The sequence below is a fragment of the Borostomias antarcticus genome (assembly GCF_949987555.1).
Source record: "Borostomias antarcticus genome assembly, chromosome: 14".
Taxonomy (NCBI): Eukaryota; Metazoa; Chordata; class Actinopteri; order Stomiiformes; family Stomiidae; genus Borostomias; species Borostomias antarcticus.
The window spans coordinates 12,294,397-12,304,396 of NC_140247.1; the positions used below are offsets into that span (position 1 = coordinate 12,294,397).

General features: G+C 52.3%; 1 protein-coding gene across 1 annotated transcript in view; it reads right to left on the reverse strand.

The window, feature by feature from the left end:
* caskin2 (CASK interacting protein 2) overlaps positions 1-10,000 on the reverse strand; it is a 55,022-nt gene that overhangs the window by 20,619 nt on the left and 24,403 nt on the right. The window contains 1 exon segment of the mRNA XM_084449030.1: positions 7,426-7,477. The gene's annotated coding sequence lies outside the window, so the exon portion shown is untranslated.

Genomic DNA, 10,000 nt, shown 5'->3' on the forward strand with positions numbered 1-10,000 from the left:
GTATAAGAGAGAGGGAGAGAGTGAAAGAGAGAGAGAGAGAGAGAGAGAGAGAGAGGGGGGGGGGTAGAGGTCTTGGTCTGTACTTGTATTCAGGGTCATGTTCTGGCTGTGAGACAGCGTCAGGGGGGGTGGAGGAGGAGAGGGGGGTGGAGGAGGAGAGGGGGGAGGGAGGGAGGAGGAGGAGTAGGTGAGGGAGGTGAAGTGGAAGGCCCCGCCCATGGCAGACAGACAATACCTCCCCTGTCCCACGCACCAGCTCGTCCTGAAAAGAGCCTGTGTTCATACAGGCCACCTCTCCTCCAGTCAAACACACCTCTATCACTCCTCACCTCTACCTCTCTCTCTCTCTCTCTCCGGTCTCTACTCTCATCCCTCCCTCCCTCCCTCCCTCCACTTCCTCTCTCTCTCCTCGTCATGCTCTCAGAGAACAAGAGTCTCTCTGACCTCAGCGTTCACAGCTGACCCTCACATGAGAGAGAGAGAGGAAGAGAGAGGGAGGGAGGGAGAGGAGAGAGAGGGAGAGAGAGAGAGGAAGAGAGAGAGAGAGGGAGGGAGGGAGAGAGAGAGGACAGAGGGAAAGAGGAGAGATGAGAGAGGGAGAGAGAGAGTAGAGGAGAGAAGACAGAGAGGGAGAGAGACAGAGAGAGAGAGAGAGAGAGAGGGAGAGAGAGAGAGGAAGAGAGAGAGAGAGGGAGGGAGAGGAGAGACAGAGGGAGAGAGAGAGAGGAAGAGAGAGAGAGGGAGGGAGGGAGAGAGAGAGGACAGAGGGAAAGAGGAGAGATAAGAGAGAAAGAGAGAGAGGAGAGAAGAGAGAGAGAGAGAGAGAGAGAGAGAGAGAGAGAGAGAGAGAGAGGGAGAGAGAGAGGAAGAGGGAAATGTTCAGCACTGTTGCTCTGGTAATGTGAACCTGCCAGACAGACAGACAGGGAGAGTTACAGTCTCTCAGGATTGCGACACAAGACCGTCAGGATGACATTCCGGCTGATAGTGTCACATTCCTGAGGTGACCTGGACCCTCTATCACTGTCACTGTCACTGTCTGTCACGCACGCACGCACGCACGCACACGCGCGCACACACACACACACACACACACACACACACACAGTACACTTTCTCTCTCTCATGTTCCCAGATGAGATACCTAGGCAAGTTGTCTGGGGGGGGGGGGCGGGGGTCATAGACTCAGGCTCCGTTTAGCTTCCAGTCACAGCTGAGTGCTAATCACCTCACCAAACTGCCCTCTGAGGGTCCTCCGGCCTGCCCATCTAGGGGCATCATCGCTGGCGCAGGTCGAGAGACGTAGCGGAGGTGGTTGGGTGACCAGACCAGACCGGACCCCGTGAACCCCCGGCCTAGCTGTAGCTCCCTGACCTTGAGGCCTATAAGGCCCGATTTACGGTCGGAGAGAGCGTCTTACGCAAAAAATCAGCTGCTTTTTTTAATGTCCATCTGGGGTCAGGGTTAGGTCGCAGTAAATCGTAAATAGTCACATGCTGTGATTGGTCGGCTGTATTGGACCATGTAGTAAATGCCGAAATGGAGAGCTAATATTTCACGTCTACGACGACTTGTGTGTGACATATGGTATTTTAAAAAGCGTATATCGGCCTTAGCTTAACGAGCTACAGGTTTGTCTTCCACGTGTTCCATACAGACGACCCTGTTCCAACCCCCCCCCGCGCGCATTCGTCACAAGACGTCTCCTAGACGATAGATAGAAAACAACCGCCTTGTAAACAAAAACAACACGTTTGTATGCAGACCCCCCGGTGGGCGTGTCTCTCGCGCTGATTGGTCGAGGGCTCGGCGCTCGCCGTGGGCCAGGTCTGGTAAGCGGTGCAACGTCTGAAGGTTTATGAGCCGTTCTTTACGAGCGCAGGTTGGGGCACGCAGCTGCTGGGTCCGTGAACCAGCTGATTAATATCCTGTCTGTTGAAAACCCACACGCCTCCCTCGGCTAGGCTAAGCGCAGGTGAGGGTTGCAAAATTCCGATAATATTCACAAACTTCCCAAAATTCCCAATTGGAATGAACTGGAAATGTATGGGAATTAACAGGTATAAATTCATTTTTTTCAACGTATTCTCGTTAATTCCCATTAATTTTCGTTAATTCCCATGGGAATTCCTGTGGTCTTCCGATGGAAAGTTTGTGAATATTCCCGGAATTTAGTGCAGGGTCAGGGTTCCGGGCAGGTTAGCAGGCGGCTGTAGGCCCACATCTGAAACGTGACATGATTGGCTGCTTGGCAGGATTAGGGGCTTTTTACTCTGTCTGATCTTTACAGCTCAGATCTACTAAGGACCAATCAGAGAGGCTCTTTCTTCAGAGAGACTCCTGCTGGGGATCAAACCCCAAACTCCCACGCTAAGGATGGACACTACTGTACCACGACACACACACACACACACACAACATGAACAAACATTCCCTCTTTTTCTCTCATACACACACACACACTCACGCACACACACACACACACACACACACACACACACACACACACACACACACACACACACACAAAAGGCCAGTGCCCCAACCTGCCTCCCTCACACTGGCACCGCCATTCAGCAAGGCCCGTTCCAGCTGGGCTCGCCATGGCAACGCTGCCCCAAACAGGGTGGCCTGTTGGAAACGTCAGAGGAGACACAGTGATCTGTCTCACAGGGGCTTTACATGCTAGGGCACCACTGTTTGTTCTGGATTCACACACTGATCACACACACACACACACATGCACACGCACACGCACACACACACGCACACACACTGGAGCAGACACACACACACTGGAGCAGGCACAGACACACACACACAGACACACACACACGCTGGAGCAGGCACCGACACACACATACTCACGCACACACACACACACACACACACACACACACACACACACACACACACACACACACACACACACACACACACACACACACACAGTGAAAGAGTGTAAACAGATTGGTGATGAATGGATGACACATACACAGACAGACAGACAGACAGACAGACACACACACACACACACACACACACACACACACCTTCAATACTGCCATTGCATGATGGGTTAGGTCTTGTCTATGTGGTTCTACTGTTGAGTCAGAGTAACGTCTGAGTGTGTGAAACAGACTAGTACTCATACCACCCAGCACAGTCACACACACACACACACACACACACACACACACACACACACACACACACACACACAGGCACACACACACACACACACACACAGACAGACACACACACACACACACACACACACACACACACACACACACACAGCATGGAATATGGCAGTGCAGAGACTACCACTCAGATGGTTTTGAGTGCTCCTCCTCTCCCAGTCTAACTGCTTCCTCCTGGGTCATATATAATGGCCGCCCGCCCCACCTGTCATCGCAGCCTTCTGCTGAGTGCTGCTTTTGTAAACACACGATGTGATTGGTCACGGTCACGCCTTCTTTCTCCTGACGCTCCCTTTCTCCTAACCCCTCCAGGCGGTGGCCCCCCAGCCCCCTGTCCCCTCCAGGCTGTGCCCCCCCCCAACCTCCTGGCTCCTCCAGGCTGTGGCCCCCCCAGCCCCCTGTCCCCTCCTGGCTCCTCCAGGCTGTGGCCCCCCAGCCCCCTGGCCTGTCCCTGTCTCCACTGAGGTCAACAAAGACAGAGGGAGGGTAGAGACGACCGAACATGACCGGGGGTCCTAGTCTACTGCCGGAGCTGGGGCTAACCCTCTGGACACGGGGAGGCTACGGCCAGGCCTGGAGCCGAGGCTAACGTTCTGGAGCTAGGGCTACGGCTCTGGGTTCTAGGGTTACACCTGGGGACTGGAGATGGGACCTAGGGCTTGGGGGCCAGGGGCTTGGGGGCCAGGGGTCTAGAGCTGAGAGTTAACCCGGCGGAGGACCCTTGAGAGACGGGGTTGGGACTGGAGATGGGGCCTGGAGATCAGAGTATTACTGCGGAGACAGACGGGAGGTGCTGGGATTGAGCAGGGGGCCCGGTAGGGGCCCGAGGGCCCGGCTGGGGATGTGATATATGATGGGCTGGAGGGGCTGGGGATGTGATATATGATGCATCAGCCTCCCGCGTGTGTTAACAGCCCTCTGAAGACCTCGGCCTATCCAGAGGACCCTCCCTCCTCTGGAAGGGGGGGGGGGGGTTAATATATTACAGCTGTAGCCTGGGGGGGTGATGGGAGGGGGGAGGGGCAGCTGTGTTGTGTTTGGGGGGGGGGGGGGGAGGGGGGGGGGGGGGGGGGGGGGCTGGTTATTGTCTTTTTGTTTGTATTCAGAGTACTCACTGCCCTACCATAAATCAAAGTGTCCACTTATAACTTGTTAAACTGTTTACTTAAGTTGGGAGGAGGAGGGGGGGGGGGGCAGTGTTGTTTTTGTTATTGTCAGAGGGTTGTAATCAGAACCATGCCCTCGTGATGAAATGAGAACACCGACAGAACATCCAGAACCCGGCAAGAGATTTCACGTTTCAGCTGAGTCAGTCCGTTCGGCGGTCGCGGATTCTCCCTGATCTCCAGAACTCGGGTCGCAAAGGGGGCTGTGTTCCCCTTTAAGGTGTCCGTTTAGAACTGGGCTCGTTTTCAAACTCTGCAGTTGATCCGTGGCGGGTGGCGGTTCCTCTGATCTCACCGGAGTTTGGGATTATCCGAGGCCGGCTCTTGTTAGATTAAACGACTTCGCTTGATCAATGAGCTAGTATTCCGTTAGATACTGAGAGCTGCCTTTGTGGAAACTAGGACATGATACATGTATTCAACAGCCAACACAAACGCCCGCCATGGAGACACGCCACCCAGAGAGAGAGAGAAGAGAGAGAGAGGAGAGGAAGAGAGAGAGAAAGAGAGGGAAGAGAGGGAGAGGAGAGGAAGAGAGAGAGAGAGAGAGAGAGAGAGGGAACAGAGAGAGAGAGGAGAGGAAGAGACAGAGAGAGAGAGGAGAGGAAGAGAGAGAGAGAGAGGAGAGGAAGAGAGGGAGGAAACAGAGCTGCACTTTTTAACTACCTGCCAACTGTACCAGGACATCAGAGAGACATACTTCCCACAGATTACAAACACCCCAAAAAGACTTTGACAACTTGACTAAAGACACAAATCGTCCATATCTGCTGGGGGAAATACAGCAAGGCGTTAACACAACAGCAAGATGTGTGAGCAGTACATCCAATGGAACACAACCACCATAAACACTGTCAATCTGAACACCACACTGATCACTGTACATACATTTAACACACTGTACAAAAGTTACCATTCAAATACATTTGTAAATATTACACTTACATATTCACTCACTTGACCTATTCACATTTAGATTTTAACATTTTTGTGACTTTTGTCCCTGATGTTTTGAATTAAATTGAGAGAGAGAGGAGAGAGGAGAGAGAAAGCAAGGGAAGAGAGCGAGAGAGAGAGAGGGGTGGAGGAGAAAGGGTAGAGAAGAGAGAGAGGAGATAGGAGAGAGATGGAGAAAGAGTAGAGAGAAGAGAATAGATCAAAATATAGAGAGTGAGGAAAACAGAGAAATGGAGAGAACGTTTATCCCCCATTTCACAAAGAGAGAGTTAGACGACGAGGGGAGAGAAAGTCCACCCAGCTACTATGCTAACAGGACAGGCAGACTGTCCAGTCAGCGTTTCCACTGGCATACCGCTAGGGTAACCGAAGGGTTAGTAGACTGCATGTGTAAGAGTGCGTCTGTGTGTGTGTATGTTAGAGAGTGAGCGAGAAAGAGAGAGAGAGAGAAAGAGAGAGAGAGAGAGAGAGAGAGAGAGAGAGAGAGAGAGAGAGAGAGAGAGAGAGAGAGAAAATGTGCGTCAGTGTGTGTGTGTTTGTGGTTAGTATTTCTGGGAACTAAGTAGAGAACTAGTAAAATGGTGTCAAAATGAGAGTTTTCTTCAGACACCTCTGATCTTTCCCCTCTCCTCTCCTCTCCTCCCTCCTCTCCTCCAACCCTCCCCTCCTCTCCTCCCTCATCTCTTCTCCTCTCCTCCAACCCTCCCCTCCCTCTCCTCTCCTCCAACCCTCCCCTCCCTCTACTCTCCTCCCTCTTCTCCTCTCCTCTCCTCCAACCCTCCCCCTACCTCTCTCCCTCTTCTCCTCTCCTGTCCTCCAACCCTCCCCTCCCTCTCCTCCAACCCTCCCCTCCCTCTACTCTCCTCCCTCTTCTCCTCTCCTGTCCTCCAACCCTCCCCTCCCTCTCCTCCAACCCTCCCCTCCCTCTACTCTCCTCCCTCTTCTCCTCTCCTCTCCTCCAACCCTCCCCTCCCCCTACCTCTCCTCCCTCTTCTCCTCTCCTGTCCTCCAACCCTCCCCTCCCTCTCCTCCAACCCTCCCCTCCCTCTACTCTCCTCCCTCTTCTCCTCTCCTGTCCTCCAACCCTCCCCCTCCCCCTACCTCTCCTCCCTCTTCTCCTCTCCTGTCCTCCAACCCTCCCCTCCCTCTCCTCTCCTCTCCTCTCCTCCAACCCTTCCCCTCCCTCTCCTCCCTCATCTCTTCTCCTCTCCTCCAGCCCTCCCCTCCCTCATCTCCTCCCGTCCTCCAACCCTCCCCCTCCCCCTACCTCTCCTCCCTCTTCTCCTCCTCTCCTGTCCTCCAACCCTCCCCTCCCTCTCCTCTCCTCTCCTCCAACCCTCCCCTCCCTCCCTCTCCTCCAACCCTCCCCTCCCTCCCCTCCCTCTCCTCTCCTCCAACCCTCCCCTACCTCTCCTCTCCTCCAACCCTCCTCTCCCTCCCCTCCCTCTCCTCTCCTCCTACCCTCCCCTCCCTCTCCTCTCCTCACCTCCAGACTCCAGAAACCCCTGATTAAAGACCAAGTCGGGACCGAGAGGGAGCCATGGTAACACTGGTTTACAGACATGGAGGACGCCATGGTAACACTGGTTTACAGACATGGAGGACGCCATGGTAACACTGGTTTACAGACATGGAGGACGCCATGGTAACACTGGTTTATGAAGGTGATGTACCTGACTCTAACCCTAGCTGGGATTCGCCAGCCTGATCACCTGACTCCCTTTCTAGATCAGTCTGGTCATCCAACCGTTCAAACTGAGTCCCGACCGACCCAATATTGATCGGGCCAATCAGAATCGTTTATCTAACATGGGGCGGGTTTGATACGACGACTGTACCCACGTCTCGTTGCTCTGATTGGTTGTACTGTAGGCGTCCAGATGCATTTTGGTCGTGACCGGTGATAACGCCCCTTGGAAATCGCAAATAAACACAGGATTTCCAGACCCTTCGCATTTTTGCGAACTGGGTCTGGCGAAGCCAAGCTACCCTGACCCTAGCTCTGAGGTACTTAGTGAGCCAGGAGTGTGTTTTAGACTGAGGTGAAAGTTATTTGTTATCACATTGTTATCATCATAATCATCATCATCATCGCTTACCCATCTTGGTCCTGGTAATTAACGTTCAGTCTCTTGGTGGAGCCCAACAACTCTGTGAACAAACACACAACAAACACACCGTTAAGACCCAACATTCAGATGACTGAGCTACAGACAGAGACAGAGGCGGATTCCTGTCAAATCTACATGGACATACACACACACACACACACACACACACACACACACACACACAGGCAGACAGAGATCCAGCGGCCTGGGGTGTGTGTGTGAGAGAGAGATAGAGGGGGGGTCAGCAGGGTTTAAGGAGACTCGTCCGAGAAAATAGAGAGCCAGCGAGACTCCAGACCAGATCACTCTCTCTAAGACGGTCTCTCATAAATCTGTCTCTTCCTGTCCTCCACCTCCCAGGCCAGTTCATTAACCTCTGACCCCGGGCTGACCCCCTGCGACAGGGTCAGGGGACGTACCCTGTTAGGACCTTGGAGGAGGGGGGAGGAACTCCTTTGATCTCCTGAAGAGACAGACCCCCCCCCCCCCCCCCCGCAGACCCTAAGAGAGACCGTCTCCTCGCCAGGCTCCATCTTAAAGAGACAGACTACGAGAGAAATCAGTTCAGGCTAATCTGTAACCACAAGTTCTCGTTTTTCACTGCGGCGAAGACTTCTGGGAAAAAAAGACCTCGATATTCATGGACACCAATGAAAAGACTCTTGGATTTTATGCGTGCAAGGATGATTGGCCCGTGCAGACAGTGGGCTGTGAGCGGAGGCCTCTGATTGGTCACTGACCGCAGCGTTCCACCTTTCTAACGAGTCCTGCGTTCGTGCGAGCCGTCGACATATCTGGCACATAAAGTGTGATTTAGGCTACTTGGGCTTTCTTCCACGTTAACTCACTTCATAGACTTGGCTAGCTAAAGTTTTCTTCTTTAATGGGGTTGATCGGTTTTTCATTTAGTCCCGACTAAACGCTCTTGATGACATCATGTTCAAACGCAGCTGGGTTTGAAACGTAGGCTCAGGACGCTGGCTCTGCCCCTTTTTTTTTTTCTTTAATGTATTCAGTTACACATGCACATATGTAACTGATTGGACTCTGATGTTTTTAATGCTTCTACTGTAAAGCACTCATGCTATGAAGGGTGCTATATAAATACAATTTTACTTACTTACTTACCCTATGCCCATGTTTGGTCGCGTTTTATTCCAGACTAAGATCATGCTGTCTCCAGCCACCACGCAGACCACAGGACAGGGTCTCTCTGGTCCCTCCCCCTCAATCTGTCCTGTCCTCTAGTGAAGCTTGTATGAGACTCTCTCTCTCCTCACCAGCTGCATGTGCTAGTGTGTGTGTGTGTGTGTGTGTGTGTGTGTGTGTGTGTGCGCGCCGTCTCCCACGATGGCGTCAGTGACGGTGAGTGGGCTGCTGGGCGAGGTCAGTGTTTACTGTCAGAGGTCACAGGGGTCAGAGGTCAAACCACAGGGGGTCAAGCACAGCGGAGTGGGAAAAGTCATCTCAGACACTCGATACACAGCAGAGGACGGCACACAGACGCACCGGTAACCGAAAGGTCGCCGGTTCAAGCTGAGCAGGTGACAAATCTATCGATGTGGATGTGCCCTTGAGCAAGGCACTTAAATAACAAAATAAGTAAAAAGCAGGACACTTGTTTACACGTAATACGCCCTAAAACAGCAACTGTAGAGAAGAGTTTCTGCGTTGAATAGAGTTGTTCTACCAGACCTAGAAGCCAGGTCTCTGTCCCTGGTATCTCTCTGGTCTCTCTCTGGTCTCTCTTCTCTTTCTCTCTAGCCTCTCTCTCTGACCTCTTTCTCTGGTCTCTCTCTCTGGTCTCTCTCTCTCTTGTCTCTCTTTCTCTGGTCTCTCTCTCTGGTCTCTCTCTCTCTGACCATGACCTAGATCAGACTTCTCTGGTGTAGTCTGAGCATGCACATCACACCCCTACAGTAAACACTGTACAAACACACACACACACACAAACACACTGTAGAAACACACACACACACACACTGTACAAACACACTCACACACACTGTACAAACACACACACGTACTGTAGACACACACACATACACACACACACACAGTCACACACACACGTACACGGTATAAACATACAGACAAACACATACACACACACACACACACACTGTATAAACATACAGATAAACACACACACACACACATACTGTATAAACACACACACACATACTGTATAAACACACACACACATGCACACACACATTGTGCTGACACGCTCACAGAGTCGGTCAGTCATGGGAACTCCTCTTTTTAACCTCAAAACCACTTGCAGCCTTTCAACCAGCCCACTCCGGTCCAATAAGAGGTGGCCCTTTCCGTCAGGTGACTGATTGACAGGTCAGGCTGGCTGACCTCCTATTCGCTACAGTAAACCCTCGCTCGTCTATATAAAGTAAATATTACAGCAAACTGCTCTCAGTCCATTTCTCTCTCTCTCTGCTCCCTTTCCCTCTCTCTCTCTCTCTCTCTCTCTCTCCCTCTCCCTCTCTATCTCCCTAGGCTTTCATCTGCTGCACAATTGTTCAAACTTATTTATAATGTCGTTTAT